Genomic DNA, 24,270 nt, shown 5'->3' on the forward strand with positions numbered 1-24,270 from the left:
GAATTTTTTCTCACAATGATGTAATCATTAAGCAATTTACATCAGATATCCCACTTGCCACTTAAAATTTAAAGCTAATTTGTGGGTGCACACTTATGGTTTAAGCCAGTGTAACTGCAAATGAAAAGCAAACTAGAACTGCTAAAGATCTGGGGTATTTAACAAACTGGTGCACTTTCACAATGTATTTACAATTAAAATGCAATCTTAACACAAACGCAATGCAATATAAATCAGCCAGTGTTATAAATAATTGTCCCTCTTCAATATTGTTAGTCTTTCACTGAGGCATAAAATGTATTAACGTACATATTACAAAAACAAAAAGTATTTTAGCTGCTTCACATTAAAAATAAATAAGTTGCAAAAAATATGTCTGAATACCTCTCCTCATCAGTAAATTTGAGCGAACAATGTCATTTTACTTAATCAGTCGAGCCAACTGCAAATCATATACTTAGATTTAAATGAACATATGTTGACACCATGGCATTGTCATTGTCTCATATCAGACAATGATGAGACTCACTACAGAGAGGAGATACAACACCTAGCACTATGGTGCTCAGCCAACAACCTCATCTTGAACACCAGCAAGACCAAAGAGGTCATTGTGGACTATAGGAGGTACAGTACAGAAGAACAGAACATGCTCCTATATTCATACATGAGGAGGCTGTAATGTTTGTGGACAATATCAAGTTCTTGGATATCCACATCACATTGGATCTGACCTGGTCTTTGAACACATCTCACCTGGTAAAGAAGGCCCAACAAAGACTCTTCTTCCTCAGGAAGATGAGACGTGCTGGAGTCTCCTCTCAGCTGCTCACAAACTTTTACAGATCTGCTATAAAAAGCATTTTCTGTCACAGTATGACAGTGTTGTACGGCAGCTGCACAGCACAGGACAGGAAGGACTTGGCACGGCTGGTGAGAACAGCATAGGGGATCATGGGAAGTCCTCTCCCAGACCTGGACTCTGTATATGCTGGAAGGGTGCAGAAGAGAACCAAATGTATAGCTGCATATCTCACACTTCCGGGAAATTGTTTGTACCACTGAATTCAGGAAAGTGGTACAGAAATATAAAAACACGTACCAGCAGACTGAAAGACAGCTTTTTTCCCCAGAGCTGTGAATCCCATCTGCCCCTGCTGATACACACACATGCATCTACCCCTAACCTGCCCCCATATAGATATGAACACGCACTTTCCCTCGTAATCAAACACACACACTCATATTCCTCCCCTGCAGACCCAAGCACGCAGATCACTGGTCTCTACAGGCGCACTACCTCAGGAAAAGTCTGGACTTGATGTTTTATTGCTGCTGTCTTTTATACTTATGTTTATTTTATTATTTATAGTGTATTGTGTATTTAAGTATTCTGCCTTGAAGCCAAGTCCTACCAACAAAAAATTTCGTTATGTGTATGCATAATGATAATAAAGAATTCTATCTTCAATATCCCTACTGAAAATGTACCTGTAATCATTATCCAAGGAAAACAATTGTACATTTCTTGGTAGAGCAGCTTGGTATTTTTGACAGCTGTTGATTTTTTTTGCCCTTCATCTTCCTACAGTAGTGTACATTTTTCATCTCTTTCATCATTTAAATTCTTTGTTCACATAATCAGCAAAGCAATTATTTCAAATTAAATGAAGCCATTATTTGCAGTTGCGACACCACAGAAGTATGTGCTCAGTCACTGATCTCTTTTGAAACTCCTGTCTCTCTAAATAAAAATAAAAAAAACCTGTTAAATGACTTTTGCCATTTATTGCCAATAAACAGTTATTTAGTTGCTCTGCTAAGAAATCAAATTTTCAATCTAATGTCACCACATGTCAAGACATGAGTCACGTTTACAGATAAGCCACAGTGGGACACAATAAGCCAGATAGAGTCCAGATAAAAAACTGGTGTCTCCTGCATGCTGACATCATCTCTGAAACAGTATAGAAGCCTCTAAACTTAAAGGGGCACATCTTTACCTCAGAAGGCAATTAGTGCTAAATTTTCTTTTTTGATTTTTTTCAGTTATCTAGATGATACACAGTATACGTTTTGTGTATTCACATACATATTATATCAGCTATAGTCTTAAAGATGTTTATTTTAGGCCAAATCAAAATGAGAGAATTTACACCCAGCAAATCAGCACAACTTCCCAAAACAAACACAAATCTCACTGTAAAGCTAGTCGCATCCTGTTAACACAAAGGTGCATTTTATTCTTCTAAATATTGCTGAGTATCTGTTTGCTTTACTGTTAGCTTGAAAAATAAGTACCATTGGCAAGTGGACCACTGTTTCTCATTCCCAAGTTTTCTTCCAAATTTTCTCTTTTAGAGTTTCTTATAATACAGTCTAAATTTTAAAAAAATCTGGATGATTATACAAATAAAAACTTTAATAGACATTCCAAATAGACTGAAAAGGGATGACAGAGATCAGATTTTATTTTATTTTTTTAAACACTAGGGGGCTTTGCCCCCTGTTTGCTTCGCTCACCAACCCCCGTGTTTGGTTTTCCGGATACACACTTTTAAGATTTGGTTTTTTTTTTTGAATTGTTGCGATTTCATTAGTTTCACTTTTATTTCAGAACTTCTGTAAAAACAATATTTGTAATCTTGCGAGTCCCAATATGCTGAATCTTTTTCATGAGGTCAGGATAGGTTTCTCTGTTTGGAATTTCAGCACAGACAAAACAATCTATATCATCAGCAGTTAATAATTGTTTTTTTTTTTTTACAAAGTAAAAAAGTAAGTAGAGTTCTGCATTGGACTCCTGTCTGTAAAGTCGTGCTATTTTCCTCTCACTTTTCCAAAAGTACATGGGTTTACCAAGGTGATACCCCAGCTTTTGTCTAGGTTTTTATACAAGGGCTAGACAGAATGTTTTTGACTCCTCGGGTATATTTAGCTTTTTAAATAAGCAGACAGATAAATATATATACATGAACAAAGTAACCAATAAATGCATGTGCGGTAAACTCCGTTTTTGAAATTCTTAAGATTATTTGTCACATGCATAGTTATACAGGGCAACACGCAGTGAAATGCATCCTGATCCGCTTATCAAAAACTACGCAAAGCTAGAAGAATATCAGTTAGATTAACAAAAAGTCATATATTGAAATGTAACAGTATAGTAGAACATAATAAATAAGTACAATTATGTGAATAAAGTAGAATTAAGTGTTAAGGTGCAATAGTGCAGTAATTATTGTGCAAAACCAAAGTTAGACTGGTGCATACTTAAATGAGGCAGTTTGTTTGTTTGCGCTACTGCGATCTTTACTTTCTTTTTTTATAGTTTCTAATTTTCCTACTTTCATATCCTTTAACTTTCTCCACATGTGTATAGCTCCGTTTTTTTTTTTTTGTTTTTTTTTTTTTGAATATTTCTAATTTCACTGGTTTCATAGTCTCTAACCTGCTCTGCATGTGTTTAGCACCAACGTTTGTGAACGTCTTTATGAAGTTCTAGTTTGTCTTTTACTCATTGTATTTTAATTCTGAGCTGGAATGGACATGCTTTTTTTTCCAATTCTACTTGTTCCGGGCTGATAATTACTTTAACCTTATTTTCTGAATTTGCACCTCGATTATTCTTTTTTGCTCTCTTTTCTGTCCAACGCATTTGAGTCTCTTTTCTCCGTGCTGCTTTCTTCTTCGCTTAGATGTCGACATTTAATTTGTAACGTACCTTATACGCTTTATATGCGCTGAGAGCCCTGGATCTGTGTGCTCAAATCCTTCACAAGACTGAATGTTTTGTAAATAAGCAAAACTTTCACTACTGGGCTGAAACCAACCCTAGTGAACTTCGTCAGAGACCCTTGCACATTGAGTGTTACAGTTTGGTGATCTGTTGCAGAATTTGGCATTGTAGGCCCATAGTTTTTTTTGAGGAGGGGGGAGCAACAGTCACCGTCACTTCAGAATGTTACATTGAAATGCTAGAGAATTTTTTGTGGCCCCAACTGAAAGAAATGGATGTGGTGAAAGCCTGATTTCAACAGGATGGAGCAACAGTTCATATGGTGCGGAGATCCATGCAAGTTTTGTGGGAGATGTTTCCGGGGAAGCTGATCTCCCTGCACAGCGATATCGGGTGGCCTTCACATTCACCTGATCTCGCTCCGTGCAATTTCTTCTTGTAGGTCTATCTAAAGTCAAACTCAAAACCTTGAAGCCCACAAGGATGCTATTCACCACAAAATTGCTGCTATTCCCCTTGATATTGGCCGAACAAGATGGCCACCACCTTGAAGACATAATTTTTAAAACACAGTGGGGAAAAAAAAATCTATTTTGTATACCCTTTCTTGTGTTGTAATGAAATTTATTTTATCTTGTAGTGTTTTTGTATAATAAACGTTTGAAATGTGGTACTTTTTTGGCTCACCCTGTATTAAAATTTTATTAAAATTTAACTTCAACATCTTTCCTTAATTTTTTTTCCCACGAGACGGGTTTCCAATTTTTTCATTGAAAACCAAGCTAATTACAGGTACAGTATGTAAAAAAAGTACATCTGACCTGATTATAAATTAATTCCAGTTACAGTTCATGTTGGGCTAATACTCTTTAAATGTTAGCCAATAATAACAACAAAGAAAACATTTATTTGAATACCACATTTTGTTTTAGAGAAAAGCTCAGAGAGCTTTAGAAAAGGTAAAAATTAAAAGTTATAATTACCAAAACAAATAAATGGTAAAAACAGAAGAACCTTTAATGGAAGTGAACATGGGGAAAAAAAACTAATTAATTTAGGCAAATAAGTCTAATTAGTAGAATATAATTTTGTAGATTATAAAATAGCCACACAATTCAGGTTTACCACATGTCCAAAAAAGCAGGGGACAAGTATCAGAATCACTACCTGGATACGGAATATGAAAGTAAAGTATGTAATTCATCAGATTTTAACAATTGCCTCAGATTAAAGACAAGATGAATCAAAAAATACCAAAAGCCTTTTACAATGTTATCCTATTTTATATAGACAAATAAAATATTGTCATTTACTGGAACAAATTGGGATCAGATAAGCACAAACTTACCTTGTCCAGTGCTGCCTTGCTTCCAAAGCTCCTCAAACAGGTTCCTGCCCCAGCAACCTAAAGAGAAAGAGAATCACAAACTAATTCCACATTAGGAGAAGATTTATGTCTGAAAGCTCAAGTCTGTCTTGCATCTGTGCAAAATGTTTTTCATGACTTCTGAACTAATTTGATGGAAGCTAAATTATTTTCACACTAGGAATACTCCAAATATGAGAAATACAAAATGCAGTGTGTAACATCTACCCATATCTCATAATCAATATAAAACAGATTAAACCAGTATTGTGTTTTTAAAATAAGGAAGGCATACTTTATATTTTTATATAGAATACAAGCTGCAAAGGCCATTGTCAGCATTATGTGAGAAACTGCTGTATTTCAATCAACCTAGTGGGAAGAGAATTTTAAATTTATCAAAACAAAATGGTAATTTTAGGCTATTTCATGGAATGGTTTCCGAGTACAAACAGACTAGATTATAAAATGACCAAAGGCCTAAAACCACCCTGCTGATTGCTCAATCTTTGATGAAATTGAATTGGGGCTGCAGGTGTTTTATGGGATGAATGTAACTTCAGTATTTGAGGAGTTAAGGAAGAGGGATATTTTTTCTTTTGTCTCTGCCTTGGCAGGAAACTGACCCAACAAAAATTTCCTGCACAGTTACTTAGCATTAGTTCTTCCATCTATCCAAAAAGAGGCAATTTAGAGTCACCAATAAACCTAATCTGCATATCTTTGAGATGAGCAAGTAAACCATAGTAACAGGAGAAAAAACTAAATAGATAATAGGCATAATGTATAAGGATTCTTCAAAAGACATTCTACACTTTGGTTCTAACCACCTTTTTGTGAAGTAGATGGCTCATCCTTTGCACTATTATAACCCTTAGTCTGGTGGTTCTGGATCTTGTTACCATGGACCTTGCAGTCATTTCATGAGTTGCTTCCAAGTTATCAGCATGGCTGTGCATCTCTACATTTACATACATAGAATGCATACAAAGAATGCCACACTAAACTTTACATCTGTTTACAAGCTTGTAATGATAATGTTTTACTTTACCAAAGAGTATACAGTGGAACCTTGGTTCACGAACGTCTCGGAACAAATTGGTTTACGACCAAAAAGTTCGCCAAACTTTTGCATCTGTTCACGACCACATACTCGGTATACGAACAAGCTAGTTTCCCTTTCAGTTTGTACGTGTTCAGTCTCTCCCTGTGCATTTCCTGTGCAGCGAGCGAGCGAGAGAGAGAGCGCGACACACACACACACACACACACACAGGCGCGAGAGAGAGAGAGAGAGAGACACAAACACACACACAGGCGCGAGAGAGAGAGAGAGAGAGACACACACACACACAGGTCCGCGAGAGAGAGACGCACACACAGGCGAGACGAGCGAGAGAGACGCACACACAGGCGAGACGAGCGAGAGAGACTCACACACAGGCGAGACGAGCGAGAGAGAGGGCTGGACGCATAAGGTAGAGAAGGCAGTTAAAGAATGCACTGGGCTTGTTTTTGTTTTCACTTCTTTTACTGCGATCGGTTCGTAGCATGCATTGTTGCAATGTTACTTTTCTTGGTGGTTTATTAAATTACGGATTTTTTCAAATGTTCATTTTTTTCCCTGTGCTTAAAACTCATTAAAAAAAAAAAAAAAGTGTTTTTAGCCAGTGGTTAGTAGCGCTACAGCGCAAACTATTGCAGCGTTAGTTTTCTCTGTTGTTCAAGGTTTTCTCAGTGTTATTCAATGTTTTTACATTTAGTTTACTATTACGCAGTGCATTCTATGGTTTAATTAACTATATTTGTGCTTAAAAACTTAAACATATTTACATACAGTTCGTATGGTCTGGAATGGATTAATTGTATTTGGGGGAAATTACTTCGGTTCACGACCAAATCAGGTTACGACCAGAGTTTTGGAACGAATTATGGTCGTGAACTGAGGTTCCACTGTACAAGTGGATTAAGAGATTCAAAAATAGATGGCTGTGAACATCAAGCAACAATGAAAAGAGGTACAACACTAGGACCAATTTTCTTATCAACAGAAAAGAAAAAACATGTTAAACTAAACAAGGTCATTGATTTGCAGGTAATGACCAGGTGAAAGATAATTCACACTCGGTTACAAAATGTTTTTTTCTGCAAGCACAGAGAAGCTTGCAAAGTACTGATTCAAGAGTATTAAGAAGCAGAGAGACCAATTAACTTGAAATAATGAAGTAATGAACGTGAAACGACTCAAAAATAAATGCATTAAAATAACAAAAGTGTGTAAACTTTTGAAGAACCCTCATAGAAACTATGTACATTAACTAAGCATGGATCTGAATCAAGGCACCTGGGGCCTCATGTATAAACTGTGTGTACGCACAGAAATGTTGCGTAAGAACGTTTCCACGTTCAAATTGCGATGTATAAAACCTACACTTGGCGTAAAGCCACGCACTTTTCCACGGTACCTCATACCTTGTCGTATGCAAGTTCTCTGTTAGATTTTGCAGACTGGCGGCACCCAGCGTCAAAGCAGTGCTACTGTTCATGTGTGGTTACCCTTTCTTAGATCCACATCCACGATGGCGGCTCAAGTGCTCCTTGTAGAACTGTTTGTACTTGCAAGTTACCGTGAGGTAATTGTACTTATGATACAGTTATAATATTGCACATCCTGAGCCACTTTATAAAGCGAGTATTTACATATGATGACGATATCATTTTTAAGATGAAATGCAGCAAAATATGTTGATTATAGTAATATAGCATCTTGCTGTAAGACATGAACAATCACTGCGCCACAATGTTCCCATGTTTAATAACATGCTTTAACTCCTATCATCATGAAAATGATATCACGTATACTTCTCAGTATTTTAATTACTCAGAGCCGTAATATTACGAATGTAATGGATTCTGTGTCCTGTCGGAGGAAGAGCACGTAGTGATTCAGGCACATAGAGCACATATAAGATCAAATACACAACAAAGCATTTAACGTGCTACTAGTTACGATGGGATTTGAGAAACTAGTAAATTAAATGATTTTAAGATGAAGTTTATGATGTTCTACTTTAATGACAAAATAAACTACGTGATTAAAGTGGAAATTTCGAGATTAAAGTTGACATTTTGTGCTTTTTTCACACTGTGTGCCTTTTTTTTCCCCACTGTACCCTAATAAGCTTTCATATGACACTCAGACGATGGGCTACGAATCGCCTTTTCATGCCGTCTTTGATATGTGACAACTTTTTTATTTTGGGCACTGTGTGACTTTGTGAACTTGAGCTTTTGAGTTTCTCCGACAAGCTATGTCACTCGATCAGCTTCCTTTTGTTGCTTATATAACTAACTGTTTAAACCAACAAATAGTACGTTTTTCTTTGCCTCCATTTGGTATTCGCTGAAATTCTTCTATTTTTCCTTGTACTTTGCCATTGCCTTTTCACAGAATGCTGGGCTTAAGGGCTATTTATATTGATTTGCATATTCAAAGAGGTGTAATTCTGGGAGGAGTTGGGGCGGGACAGCAAGTGCGTGCACGTGCGTTTATTTCCACGCTGAGCGGGATTTATTTAGCGGAAGAACGCGGAAGTTGGTGAACGCACAGATTCCTGCATCTGGATTTTTCTGTGCGTAAGCACATTTCGGCTTTTGTGCTTACATCATGTTATAGTGCGAATTCTACGCACGGCGTTATGCATGAGGCCCCTGGACTTGTAAGATAGTGGTGCTAAACAGACACGCGCAACCAGACATTAGTGATTAAAAACATGAAGTTGGATGAAAAAACAAAAATCACCTGGAAACAGCCCAGAGGAAACAAATCAATATTTCTGTTTCTTACCACCACAGAATAACATGGGCTTCACACAACCTCAAGCCTCATCAATTTTCTTTTCTGTATCTCGTTTAATGCTACTCATTAATGCATGCAAAGACAGATTTGATACTTCAAGCCACACACAGCAAGTCTGTCACAACTCCAAGTCAAGCCACAGCATTCTCCCATTTAAAACAACAAATGCTTGAACAGCTCTGAATGCAGATTTTTTTTTTAAATGAGCTATGAACACTCCTAAGAAATCTGCATTCCTGATAACAATGCACTTGAATTATTTGCTCCAAATTAAAACTGAATTAATGTACTTTTGCCTTCTCAGCATTCTCGACATTTACTTGGAGGTTTAGGCTAAATGTTCACAGTCCTGCTGCATATTCTGCTCTTGGCAGCACAGAGCCTTACAAAAATTATGTCATTGAACATACTGCTGCCAGATGTTAGCAAGCTGAGAAGGTGGCTTGCTTGCAAAATGTGATCATTTCTTTAGTCAATCATTGTGTAATTAGTAGATCATAAATGCTACAGAAACCAACAATACTTGAAATGTGCTCCACTGATTAAAAAGCCAAGGACACAAGCATATATAAAAAGGTACCTCTTCATCTTCTACTTATGCCTTAAAAGAGATGTATACAGTAGTATTTGGCACACTCTCACTCATATAAAGAGACCAGCTTCGTTAAGTCTAGAAATAACAATAACACTGTGGGGGAAAATAACACCTTCATTTACCCAAGTGTCTTGTCAATAGGGCCTGCCATTCACACATTGTTGAAGTGGTAGACCTCTGTTTCACAGGATATGTCTTCTCGATTTAGGGGCAATGTTCAGGACAACAAAAGCAATTCAAACACAATGGATTTTATTTTAGACTTTTGAAGGGAAGAATACTTACGTTCTTCTCTGTTCATGTCAGCTAGCATGATTATCGTTTACATGAAAACTGTGGTAACACATGGTGGATACAATCCATGGTGGGAAACCATGAATAATCCAGTGGGCCCGGTGCCATTCAGCACAAAGCAACAATATAGCTAATAAAGAGCATAAATACACTCATTCACAATGTTAAGGCATTTTGAACCTATTGCTAGTAGAGACGGGACAAAACTGATACAGTATAATGGGTTTCCGACATACCCAGCCTGCACTTTTTAGGGTTAGCCATCAACAAACTGTCAAGGACCACCCGAAGACAGATGAGATTCGATTCCCAGTCATTACTGAAAATGACAACATCGTCAAGATGGACACCTACATATGTGGAATGGGGACGCAGGATCTGGACCATCATCCACTGAAAGGTCAATGGTGTGCCATGAAGACCAAAAGGGAGCGTTGTAAATTCAAATAGCCTGTCAGGAGTGGCGAATGCAGTCTTCACACAGCTGGACTCCTCCAAGGGCACTTGGTCAATATCCCTTCGTGAGGTCTAGGGTGGAAATATATCTGGCCTGCCCAAGTTTCTCCAACAGTCGTCCACACGCGGCATCGGTTAAGCATCAAACTTGGAAATATTATTCAAATGCCTAAAATCAATACAGAACCAAACTGAATCGAACCGTCGGGCTTTGAGACAAGTATGATTGGGTTCTGGCACTCGCTTTTGCTCGCACGAATAACACCTAACTGAAGCATCTGCTGAACTTCTTCACTTATCACCTTCCTTGTCGCTTCTGGCAGGCAATAGGTGGGCACCTCCACGGTAACACCATGCGGTGTTACGATCTTGTGTTTCGCAATTGTTGTCCGGCCAGGCATGGTCGAAAAGACGTCAAAGTTCTCCTCGATCACCGATAGCAATTCTGCTTTCTGAGTGTCAGTTAAACCCTAGCCTATAGCAACTTCTGTTTGAGGGACTGCCTTGCATGTGACCGTGATCTCACACGGTTTATGTCACTCCTTCAGCAGGTTAATATGCAAAACCTGTATGTGCTTCCGCAGCCCTGGAATCCTATCTTTATAATCCATGGGGGATATGGTCTCTGCTTTCTCCTTGTTCAATGCAGCATTGCACTAACCTCCCACCTCCAGGTCTGGGGAGGCTGTTGGTGCGCATGATGGTGTAGAAAAGTCTGCCAGCTATCCCAGGTCTTCACTTGAGGATTCATCTGGACAACTCCGATTCAATTTCAAACCCAGTTCCTTGACTGACAGTCTGTGGCGAGCATCTCTCTATCCACTAAGGGGGAAGGCGCTCTGCAGGTGGCCAAGACCCATATGAAGAAGGCATTCCTTTTTTCTATTAGGAGTGGCCAGGATGAGGTGTCTGATATGGCAGTCCAAACCTTAAAATTCTTTCCTTTAAATTTCAGAGGGAGTAACATAGTCTCGTATGTTTTAACGTCCCCATGGACGCAGGGGTTTGCCGGAGCAAGTCACGGCAGACTATGCAGAGGTCGCTACCAGATTCCAACAGTGCCGAGAATTCCCATCTTTCCAACGTAATAGAGACCTTAAAATTGTCCTCCTTTAACATCTTGGGGAAAACTTACGAGCCGCATACTTAGGCCAGCCCCAGCTGATCACAGCGAAAGCAGCTACATTCAGTCCACACTATGGTGTTCCCACTATGGAGTCTTCCATCTGTGGCGCTGGTGACCGTGGAGGTCTCTGCTGGCTGGATCTGAATCGGGGTCGAGCCTGGGTAGCCCCATTGGTCCCAGGTGGTTTATGCACCCTCTAGTCTAGTCTAGTGAGCTTCTCCACAATGCACTCAAATGCATCTCCGCAGATCCAGCTTTGAATCAGGTCCACTAAGCCCAGGATCTGTCCTTGTATGTGATGAAACCGGCACCCTTTGACCACTGGGCTCACAGCTGTGCACAGAAGGGTCTGTTGCTTCAAGAAGTCATATTCATCAATTCTTTCAGGAGAGAGGTTTCGCATGACCTGTAGGGCCTTCCCAATTAAAAACAGGGCCACGATAGCCAGGTTCCCTTGTCCCAGAGCATCAATGATGCTGTGCACTTGAAGCAAAACATGATATGCTCAGGGTTGTCCGAGGGAGCCATCTTCACCAGCACATCCCTTTGGATCACGAAGACCAGAGCGCCCACAGGAGCCTCATTTTGCTCTGCTTGTAACAGGATATCATATGCCTCTTGGGGTTCCATTGGTGCAAGACCCCACTTCCGGTACCACGTGACTCAAGGCACTGTCTTGCATCCCAAAACACAAGGCTGTGTCTCAGTACTCTAGCAAAACCAGCTTTATTCAACAGAACAGAACAGCAGGGTTATTTATTGCAGTGGGAGCTACCACTCTCCTATACAGAGACACAGCACAGCCATAGTCAGTGGCTAAGTTATACTGTTCCCTGCATTTATAATATCCCTTGCATCACCCATCAGCGACATTCGCATATAGCGCAATCTCAATAGGCTGTGCTGCACACTTGTGGTTGCCTCAGCAACAGACAAGCAGTCCTCAACAGACGCAGCAATTGCTCTTCGGCATGCCGTCCTGTTTGAGGATGGTCCGAAAAGAGTTCAGAAACCTGAAAATAGTAGTAGGAGTATAAGTACAGTGTAGGGTGAAATTCTTACTTGCATTTCCTACCAACATTTTAATTCAACTCTGTTTATCAGTTAAACTGAATGACACCTTTATCTGTTATAGTATTATTTAACTGGTTTAGAAAAGTTAAATAGTGGATGAGTAAAAATTATTTCTCCATATATCCAGAGAACAACAGAAATTGTCTTACCATTGGTAATACTGGACCACATTCAACAATGAGTGGGATGAAAATATGTCATGCTTAACTATAAAATTAGCTTTGGTAAGGCAACAATTGGCATAGCAACCTGCGTAACTTTCTTCAGTTTTATAAATCACTTGCAAAGGCAAATTAAACTATGAAATTAAGAGTACAAAAGTGGTTCTGCTTGCACCATATGGATATTTGTTGAATAAAAAGGAGAATGATTAGCCTAATCCACCACTTCATCTGACCAGGCATCCACTAAAAACCAACTGTCTTTTATAATTTCATGCTAACATTTCAAATTTAGTATTTTTACAGTAATGAAACCTTAATGGCAAGAAAATGAGGTTAAGACGTTCATACAATTCACTGAAAGCATTCCCATTAATCAAATTACACCTTTTTAAAAGACACTGCAAATTCTACTCTACATCAAGTCAATGCTCAAAATGCAAATGCATGCTAGGAGATTGCAGGAAGGTTTTTCACATCAAAGATGGCTTGTGATGGTCTCAGTCACAAGTTTAAAATCGGCAGTAGGATACAGCATCCAGAATTCACCAAAAAAAAAAAAAATTTGCACTTTTTACTTCATGCCTCCCAGAATTATTAGCTTCTTGTAAATCTGCAAAACTCAACAATATTTTCAAGAGTCTAATGATACCAAAAATATTTTAACAGTCAGAGGGTGTGAGGCTGACAAAACATTCAACAAAATGACTAATTTGCAGCAGGATTTTGCGTGCCCAGAGTTGCTCATTCATCACTGTCAGAAACGGCAGCAGCCTTGCAAGTAAAATAGACATTCAGCACCACTGTGGTATAAAGCATCTGAGATTCAATTACAAGGCACTTACATTTTGCAGGATTTCATTACCACTTGATATTATTAGGCCTCACTTCAATATTTGGAAGGTTAACTGCATAAAATACAGTTTTTTTTTGTATACAGCTGGTACAATAAAAAGTTGAATAGTTAAACAATGCTAAGGTGCCAAAGTTTATGACTACGAAAAGAAAAAAAAAAAGTATTCATGAAAAGCATCACAAGATGAGAAGTTAATGATTTATTCAGCACAATACAATCCCTGGATAGAAGTTATTGATCAGCAGCTTTTCTGCCATGCTGCAGAAAATGGAACTCTCTGAATGAATCAGATGTTGCCTATACCTTCAGAGTTAGTTCTGACCCTCATTTATTTTATTTTTTTGCCATTTTTTCTTCACCTGCAAGAGCTCACCAGCATAGCAACAGTGGACTAAATTTAGCTCCAAATCTCTCTCTCAGTTGGCCTCTAATCAAATTATAGGCTGAAGACGAGTCTTGATTACAAATATCTGCAAAATCGAGCATAGAAACAAGTGGGCTGCATGAAAGCCAATCACAAATGTTTTACACAGACCATAAGCAACAGTTTAAAATGGGAAATTATGTGCCGTATATAGAGGTGCTACAGGGGGTACTTGCTAAAAGTGTTATAAAGAGTGATGGAGAAAAGGCCAGCAGAAAAAAAAATAATGGGCTATTAAAGAACCCTGACTGACTGATCAGGCCAGACTCTGACAGATGCCAAGTGGAATTTACACAGAACAGTGCATGGTTCTAGGGCAAGGCACTCCTGTGCAATTTATGGGATCGGTTTCTATGAGGCAGTAACAGTTAAAAGGCATCAGAGGAAAGCATACAATATTTATTTGCTTTTGTTTTTTTATAATGACTGAACCAGAGATTTTTGACTTAACACAGATGGACAGTGCATACCATGAGATTTAATAATTTTTTTGCTGTTACATTCTTCTTGTGGTAGCCAAAATATTAATAACAGTCATGAATTTAACCACTTAATCCTGTGCAATCCTGTGCTAGAAGTTATCAAGCCATCCAACTTTTAGACCTCTTCATTGAACGCACCTATACAAAAGTTATCTGAAATTTTCACTTGATCCTACTTACCAACATCTTTTTGTTTGGTGCCGTTAGTGTGGTGCAGTCACAGTTGGTCTTTTAAAAATTTATATCTTTTTTCTAACTCAAGCGAAGCCCTTTTCCCCCTCTAATATTTAAACATTTTTTTTTGTCTGCCATCAATTGTTTTGAGGTGTATGTGTATGCGTTTGTTTCTGGGAATGCATTAGCACGTGACATTACTTTTTAGAAATGAATTTCCCCTTACAAAGTATACACACTTTATCCAAATTTAAAACAACAATGTTAGGAAAATTCAGTTATATGTAAGAAAGTAATTTAAACCCCTTTTTTTGGTCTTACAAACTACAATGAAGCTATAATTTCTGTGTTAACAAAGGAGCCTATGACCATTTTCAAAACTTGCACTGCATATTATAACACCTGATCATGTTCTAAGTCATTCTATGTATACCTTGCTACAGCAAGGATTTGAAGCTGGATTTTGAGGCACTATCAGACTGTCATTCTGACAACTAATGCTGTCAAATTGTCATGCATATTGCAACACTTTCCTAAAACTCAAAGAAAGATCAAAAGTCAATTTTTTTTTTTTTAAATGTGAAACCCAAGATAATAAAACGAAGGTAAACAACTGGGGCTTACCAGGAAAGGATAAGCTTTGCTAAGTGGGGGAGCCCTGTACCGAATCAAAAACAGAAACTTCTCCCTGAAATAAATGGGAATTTATAACATAAGAATGTGCTAGAGTTCGATAAACCGGGACTCTTATCTTTAAACCAAATTATCCTGCTATAATTCTAAAAATTTTACATTAGAGAAAATGGAGAGATTCATATCCACATATTGCATTTATTTTCTAAATGAAAGTAGTATTTGTAGCAAAATCAGGAACCAAGCTTTAAGAAGTTGCCTTGCCACTACAGAAATGGCCAATTAACCTAACACACTTGTTGTACTTAGAATGTTTGTGTGCACCCAATAGCAGACAGAGTAACTAGACTTGAATCAAGCACAAGTCATTGGATTTATGATTCATCGTGACATCTTTAATGTGCTGTGTTTCATTTAAATTTTAAAAACGCTCTTTCAAAGTATAAATTAGTCACAAGTACTGTTACTTAACTAGAAACATTAAATGTAACAGCATTTTTTATTTGTTGTTAGTTTCTTTCTTACCATGATAAATAGTAACAGTGTTATATCCATGTTAATTTATAGAATATAAAATGTCTATATGCAGGTTTTTGTTCCACAAATCAAAGTTGTGTATGTTAATTAGAGCTGGTTGATGTGGACAAAAATATTATCACAATATTTTTTTCTGTATCGATCGATTTCAATAATTATCACGATATAGTTTCATATTACTGCTTCTGTTTTTAAAGAGTTATCTATCCTAATATATTCTGAATAAACAAGTTCAAATAAAAATTAATAAGCAGATAACATTTATTTTTGAAAAATGGCACATAAATTATACAATTAACATTTCCTTAAAAATTCTGGAATGTTTTTGATTTTCAAGTTTTGATTTGCAATGATTGCACTTACAGTATCTCAAATTAACAAGGCATTGTATCAATGTAGGAAAACTGTGCAAAACAATTTAACAGGGTAAATTAGGGCTGCAACAACTAATAGACATAATCGATAAGAATCAATTATTGACAATTAGGCTAAATATGTTGTGCCGTCACTTCATTAAGTTGTGAGCACATTTGAAAAAAAGACAGGCAGTAATCAAGTGCCAGAAAAGGCAATGCAACCCAATACTTGAGAGTTAGAGAGCACTTTATTCTGAACAAAAAAAAAGGTCACAAGTTGCAAAATATGTACGTCTGACCACGTATGGCATGAGAGCACAACAGGGATGCACAAACATTTGAACAGGAAACAGTTTGCAGACATTTGCTCTGTAAATTCCATTCTGTGTCAATGTAGTGAACAGTAATACTTACGCAAGACTCCAATGTATGACTTGACCATAAATTTGTCATAACGGCAAAGTATCTCGCATCTTTTAACACCGCCTCTAACTTCGCCCAACATTAAATCATAAAGTTGCACTGTTTTAAACCTCGGGTCAGTTACTTTCAAATGTTTCCTGAAGTCTTCTTTTTCGACAACACTCACTAGCATCATGTCCTTCGCCATGAAGCAAGTATCCGCATTTGTGATATCCTGATGCTTTTTTGATTTTCTGCAATATGGGTTCATAGCAGCAAATGACAAAGGATTGCTAACTATATCACTCAAGGGTTCTTTTTGACATTCAGCATACTGGACTGGATGATACTATTAAGGTGGTGGAATAGGTTTGTTGTATTAGTCTATGTTGGGACATGTAGGTGGGTACATCTTTCATACTGGTTTTATTGGTGCTTGGTCTGATTTGAGGTACCAAACCACTTCCATACTTTTGATGATGAGTGTCCTTTCTTTGGACTTATCTATTCCTGAGCAGTTAGCAGATTTGCCTTCTCAGCTTCACTTGTAAGAGTTCCTCATTTCATGACATATTTCCCAAACACATTGTTAAGGTTTACAACATAGCTTCTTCAAGAGGAGGGGCACATTTGCAAAGTACATGGCGATTAGCTGTTGTGCTGGGGTTTCATCAAGCCTACATGCTAAAACATAGGCCCCAAACATTGTCTGTTGCAACACACTGTCTTTTAAAACTTATTATGGGAAAAACAAGTTTTAGTGATTTATTTTATAACCAATGTTTATCATCGTTTTCATCATGTTTTTTCCCCCAATCAAAAATTTAAATTTTTTCATCAGCCAGCACTAAAAATGGCAACTTAAAAATGGCCCAGTAAAAATGAGTGCGAGTGTGCATGCAAAGTATATTCTGCTATGGGCTAGTACCCAGTCCAGAGATGATTTCCAATTTAAATCCTTTACTACCTACAATAGGAACTGGCTCACTGTGATCCTGACATGAAAAAGTGGATTTGAAAATTAAGGAATGTGCAGTTACTACTACATGATGTGTAACTTAGATCAACAATTCCATAATCTCATAGCCACCAAAAATAAATACTGACTTAAAAAATGCAATGTAACAATATGCACTGTCTACATTACTGAACAACAACCTATATTATATATATATATATATATATATATATATATATATATATATATATATATATATATATATATAAAAAACAACTGTTATTTGTTTCCCATTGCATCACTGTTTAAGAGGGGTTTCGGAGGAGCGACCGTGTTTCCTTGGGGTGCATTCAGCCCCCCTCTTCACAACAGCACATAGCACTGGCGGGGGGTGGTGGGGTTGGGTGAAGGGGTAGGCAAGCGAAGTGCAGATCACGCGGCACGGCAGCAAGCCAGCAGCTGATCAAGCAAAGAGGAGGTTATTATATTATATTAATAATTTTATATATATATATATATATATATATATATATATATATATATATATATATATATATATATATATATATATATATTAAGAACTATTTGTTTCCCCATTGTGTCACCGTTTAAGAGGGGTTTACTTACTGTACGTGTTCAACATTTCTTGCCTTGCAGTTCCTGTCATCCTACATTCACCCAGAATGTTGTAGACATGGAACACACATGAAATATATGTATTCCAAATAACGATATACTGTAATATTTACCCTATACAATTCAAGACACCTCACACCCAGATAAACAGATCTGAGCTGTGAGAATTTTGCGTCTGACTTGATTTCAGCTGCCTCAGTGGGGGTTGGGATAGCAGGCTGCTTGCTGGTTGTGCGGATTGAAACATTAGCAAAACAAAGGAGCTGATGAAGAGGTGCGAAGGAATTTCAGGTGGCCCAACATTACAACTTTTTTTGTAGGCTTCAGGGATTCTAGTGTTAATGTATCAAAACATATTGGCTTGACATTTATGCTTTAAATATGAGCTGAGCCACACAAAGTACAGTAAATATAAAGATGTGACATGTTAAACACTAACATAAGCATTAAATCACAGAGAAACTCAGTTAATGGGGTTGAAAAACAGCACACTCAATTGCTAAAAACAAATAAACACTAAATCTGTGTTTTTAATCTTAAGACAGCACTAACAGCAGTGTAAAAACTGAGGAAAAATAAATAAGCAAATAAAAAGAAGCAAAAGAAAAAAAAAAAGGAAAATGTTCATAATGCAAAAAAAAAAAAAAAAAAAAAAAAGCACATACAAACACAAAAATTTGAAATTGAAGTGAAGACATATTTATCAGATTAGGAAAGCAATACAGTCGGCCTTCCCTCCTTGGCTACTTCAGCATGAAAGCTGCTATAAGCACTGTGACCAGTTTAGTCAGTAGAGCTTTTTAGAGCAGCTTCAAGAGTTACAGATAACTGAAGAAATAAGATTCATCTGTGATACAACAGAAATACTTTTTAAGAAACTGGCTCACATCTTCAAGTTAAGCTAGATATTTCAGTTGCCAATAATTATAATTAGGCTATAATAAATAATAATAAATCTTATTTATATAGCACCTTTCCCATGCTCAAGGCCCTTGAGACACAATATTTTCTGAATAGAAAAATAAACAAATACAAGATATTCAAAGAATTAAAATAGAATAAAAGAAAGATTAAACCAGAGTATAATACTTGTAGGGCGGCACGATGGCGCAGTGGGTAGCGCTGCTGCCTTGCAGTTGGGAGATCTGGGGACCTGGGTTCGATTCCCGGGTCCTCCCGGCGTGGAGTTTGCATGTTTTCCCCGTGTCTGCGTGGGTTTCCTCCGGGCGCTCCGGTTTCCTCCCACAGTCCAAAGACATGCAGGTTAGGTGGATTGGCGATTCTAAATTGGCCCTAGTGTGTGCTTGGTGTGTGGGTGTGTTTGTGTGTGTCCTGCGGTGGGTTGGCACCCTGCCCGGGATTGGTTCCTGCCTTGTGCCCTGTGTTGGCTGGGATTGGCTCCAGCAGACCCCCGTGACCCTGTGTTCGGATTCAGCGGGTTGGAAAATGGATGGATGGATGGATAATACTTGTAGCAGTCTAAAACCCAGCCAAGATTCACACCGCCCGATAACGATGATTTATTTATTTTTACGGTGGGGATCCCAGGAATGCACCCAGCCTTGGCCTGACTCGCACACACTCCCTCACAGTGGCAAAAAGCAAATGGAATTAAAACAGAAATTCACAAATGTATTAAACAATAATGAAGGAAATATATCCACACAAACCAAAACAATCCCAACCCAGTTCCCTTTCCGGTGATATACAATAAACACAAATTAAGCAACTACAAACAACTAACAAAAATTACTCACAATGAAGTCCATAATAAAGTCCACAGGAAACGGCAACCAATGTAGTGAAATGATGAAGTTTGAATAATCCAGAGATCAGTTCATTGTACGTATATGTAAAGAACAGTCCAACTGGTTTATCCTGAAGAAGAAGAGTGATGGGATCGGGAGCGCTCCTTCTCCAAAGGTTGACAAACAACTCACACAGCCTCTGGCACCAGACAGTCCATACACACGAACAGGAGATAATCCAGAACAAGAACAATAATCCATAGGCCATGAACAGGAAGACAAAACAGACGGGTAACTGCAGACACACAACAACCTGTCTTCTCTGTATAACCGAGCTCCTTTTAAAACTTGCGCTGGCCTTGTCCCGAGCAGCCCCTGCACCCTTAGGAGGTGTCCAATCAGATCACTGCATAGACTGCTGGGACAATCTGCCTGGTAGCCCTGCTACATACTAAATTCAATGCTAAAAGAAATGCCTGAACAAATCACATAATTGGTGGTATAACATATACAAAAATTATCCTGAGCATCTGAACAGAGGGGTAAACTGAAAGAAGGGGCAGAATGTTAGGTTAAGCTAAAAGCCAGAGATTTAAGTTGTTTTGTAAAAGAATGAATGGAGTCTGCTCATCTATTTAATTAATTAATACAGCTGAAGGCACTGTCACCCATAGAGTGCAGGTTAATGTGGGGCATAACAAGATTGCCAGAATCAGAGGACCTTAGTGGGAGAACAGGAGCATAGCAATGGAGAAGGTCACTGATGTAGTCTGGTGCAAGGCCATTTAAACTTTTGTAGAATTTTATACTCAATCCTGTAAGACACAGTGAGCCAGTGAAGGCGAAGCAGGATGAGTATGATGTGCTCGCTGTTGCTGGTTCGTGTAAAAACCCTTGCAGCAGAGTTTTGAAATAACTGAAGATGTGATACAAGATTTGAAGTAGCACCTGCCAATAGGGAGTTAACAAGAATCGATGTGGGATATGGTAACGGCATGGACAAGTATCTCAGCATTAAAAAGGAAAGAGAGCAAACACAGGATATGTTACAGAGATGGAAGCAAGAAAGTTTCTTATTGTGGTTTATGTGGGTGGAGTAAGAAAGGGAGGAATCAAAAATGACACCAAGATTCCTTGCATTAGATGAAGGTCTGATTATCACCATCAAGAGTGGCAGAAAATGAGCTCATTTTCAGTTGTGCTTTAGTGACAATTTGCGGGAGTTTAGTTTTGTTGCAATTTAATTTAAAAGAGTTCTGCTCTATCCAGGTTTTAATTTCACTGAGGCAAGTTGTGAGCTCAGAAAGGTCTGATGAAATTTCCCTTATAACTAACTCCAATTTGTTAAAAAGAGTTTGTAACTATTGTTGAATAAATATTTAAAAACCTTTACAAACGTTACTAATTTTAATAATCATCGTTAAAATAATGTTTATTCTTTCTTAAACAAAAAAAACGTTTTTTCACACTATAGCATAATAAATCAAAGTGTACTGTTCTCATACAGGTCAAATTCCGTTACAATGAATATCTTTACAATGACATTTTCATTACAATGAAATATTTTATGGTCCAGACAGCTTCCCCCATTAGACAGTCTATAAAAAATATTGTTACTACGAAATAAATTCAGCAGATACTTTCATTACAAAAAGACCTTGAAATGCCTGAGCAGTACACAACGATCCCCAAACAGAAACATTTAAAATTTTTCTCTTTCTTCGTACGGTTTTTTGCACAGTTTATTTTCTGTTGTTTTCAGTGATACCTTTTGCTTATTGCTTGTCAACATTTGAAAAGCATCCATTGGAATTTAACTCATTGTCACCCTGCAAACATTTTTGCAGCTCTTCATTGGAAAAAAGAATAAAAGACGTTGCCAGTGAATTCACAATTTCACCATCAACATTGTCAACTTTCTTGAAAGACTGAGTAAAAAATAGAAGAAAAATCTAGGGTTGAAACCTTGGGCCTCAGTGCAAACTTATGCGAACTGCTGCATTTGAAGACGTTGAAAAAGCAGTTATTCCTCTCATCATTGGTAAGTTGACCAGTCCTTTGTGTTTTAAGCGCATTACATTCCATTGTTGCGAGTATATAGCAAACCAGCAAGCTTGGATGAATCAAGACATTTTGGGAAACTGGCTGCGACAACTTGACAAGGATACTGTGACGCGTGAGTCACTGTCTTGCATCCCAAAACATGAGGCTGAGTCTCAGTACTTTAGCCAAACCAGCTTTATTCAGCTTGAATCAGGAACAGCACGGTTATTCATTGTAGCGGAATCTACCACTCTCTACACAGACACAGCAGTCAGGCAGGGTTGTGGCCAGGTTAGTGGCCAAGTAATACTTTTCGCTGCATTTATAATGTTCCTTGCATCACTCATCAACGACAGGTGCTCAACCTCAATCGGCTCAGATTTGCTTCTCTGGTGCTCCACTGCAGCACTGTGACAAGCAATCTTCCACAGATGTGGCAATCCTGCTTCGGGACGCACTTTGGTGAATCGTCCTGTTTTGGGAGTTTCCCCAAAAGAGTTCCGAAACCTCACAATATGAGGAAGAAGAAAAGGAAGATTCTGCTTCCGATTGATAACTGTGCTGCTTACACACAGCATGCTTCTACATTTAGATAATGTTCGAGTTGAGTTCCTCCCACCCAATTGCACGGCATTGCTTCAGCCATTGATTTGGGCATCATTTGCACCCTGAAAGCATCTCTCTCTATTATAAAAAAAATATGGGCGAGCGAAGCCAGCAGTGGGCAAAGCCCCCTAGTTATCACAAAGGAAATGCTAAGAAAAATTCTCATCAGCATAACTTATAGACAGGAGGAGATGAAAATTAATGTGAAAGAAGCTATTGAAATGATTGCAAACGCCTGGACGCAAATTAAAATAAAGCATTATAGCGACAAATGCAGAATCTCATTACTGCAAAATTTTCATTACAACAACATATTTTAAGATCCCTGGCACTTCGTTGTAACAGAATTTGACCTGTTTTATAGTTGTTAAAAAACATTGCATCATTCTTTTCATCCATTTTCCACCCCATATCCTTTGTTTCCAATAAAAGTACTTGTTTCAGATGATATTGGCCAACAGTGTTCATTAAAAACTCACTTTAGGAATTAACAAGTTTAGTGTCAGCACATCTTTGCAAAATCCAAGTGTTTAATTCTGAACTTTTTTTTCCAAGCTCATATGCTAGTGGTTCGCAAATCTGTTTATTTTCATCTCTAATGTTTTTACACATTCAGTCTTCTGTAGACTATCCTGCTGCTGAGGCTGTTTATTCATACTTTCGTTTTTTCATGTCTGGACTACTGTTATTTCTGTTCAAAATTCAGCTTGATTGATACACACAAAAAGGTATACCAGTACTGTGTTATTTGCTTTTGCTCCCAACTGACCAATGAATAAAATTTAGTATCTTAATGTTGAGTTTTAATAATTTACGGGGTAGATCACCAATTTACTTAGCAGATACAATTAGTATGTTTGAACCAACCAGAACTCACTACTCTACTCATGCTTATCCTTTGATCGTCCCAATTTGTACATATAAAGCTTTTATGTTACAGGAGCAAATGGGATACAGTCTCTTGTTAGTAGCAGTAATAGTACAGTAGTTGTTGCAAGTTAAATTACTAAAGTTAAGGTTAGTTAAGCTCAGTATACACAGGTTTAGGCAATATAGCTTAGTCTCGGATACAAGCATCACGAAAAGAACAAAAAAAAAAAAAAAAAGCAGTTTTACAGGAATTTCAAAATAATAATCTTTGTTGACATATCTGATTTTACAAAATGTAGCTTCAATGTTGGGGAAAATGTAGAAAAAATAATACCAATAAATAAAATTATAAAAAGTTGAGGTAGATTTGGAAAATAATTAAATCATAAATTAATGATTTAATTAAGAAAACCTGTGACATTTGAGGTTATAATTTATCACTCTTCAGTATGTGTTTTATTAACTAGCTGTTGCTTACATGTAATGATGCAAAACATCAATCTCATAACAGCAAATGTCATGAAACTAACAAAAAATACTAGACAGATTTATATATAAAGACGTAAAAAAAAACATGACAGATACTGATTAAAAGCTCCTAATATTTAGCGCTAAATATAAAATCAGTAAAATGTATAAAAAAAAAAAAGTATAAAATCTGTATAATGGCATATTGTACTGGTGAAAACATTCTGCAAAGTCTGAAACAATTTTGTTCTCTCTATACTTTATTAGACATTTAAAAAGTTCTTATATTTAGGCTTTTTTAATACCCGAAGAACAACAATTCCTCCACTTACTAGGGGAAATAAAAATCTGACAAAATATCTAGCATCATCCCACAGCAGTCAGAGCAAGTGCAAATAATTTTCTCA

General features: G+C 37.6%; 1 long non-coding RNA gene across 1 annotated transcript in view; it reads right to left on the reverse strand.

The window, feature by feature from the left end:
• Window positions 1–24,270, reverse strand: part of LOC114650654 (uncharacterized) — a 67,782-nt gene that overhangs the window by 12,408 nt on the left and 31,104 nt on the right. The window contains exons 2-3 of the long non-coding RNA XR_003716038.2: window positions 5,088–5,144; window positions 4,865–4,906 (exon numbers count right to left, since the gene is read on the reverse strand). This is a non-coding gene — a long non-coding RNA (uncharacterized LOC114650654). The remainder of the gene's footprint in view (window positions 1–4,864; window positions 4,907–5,087; window positions 5,145–24,270) is intronic.

Source organism: Erpetoichthys calabaricus, chromosome 4, assembly GCF_900747795.2.
Source record: "Erpetoichthys calabaricus chromosome 4, fErpCal1.3, whole genome shotgun sequence".
NCBI classification, from domain to species: domain Eukaryota; kingdom Metazoa; phylum Chordata; class Cladistia; order Polypteriformes; family Polypteridae; genus Erpetoichthys; species Erpetoichthys calabaricus.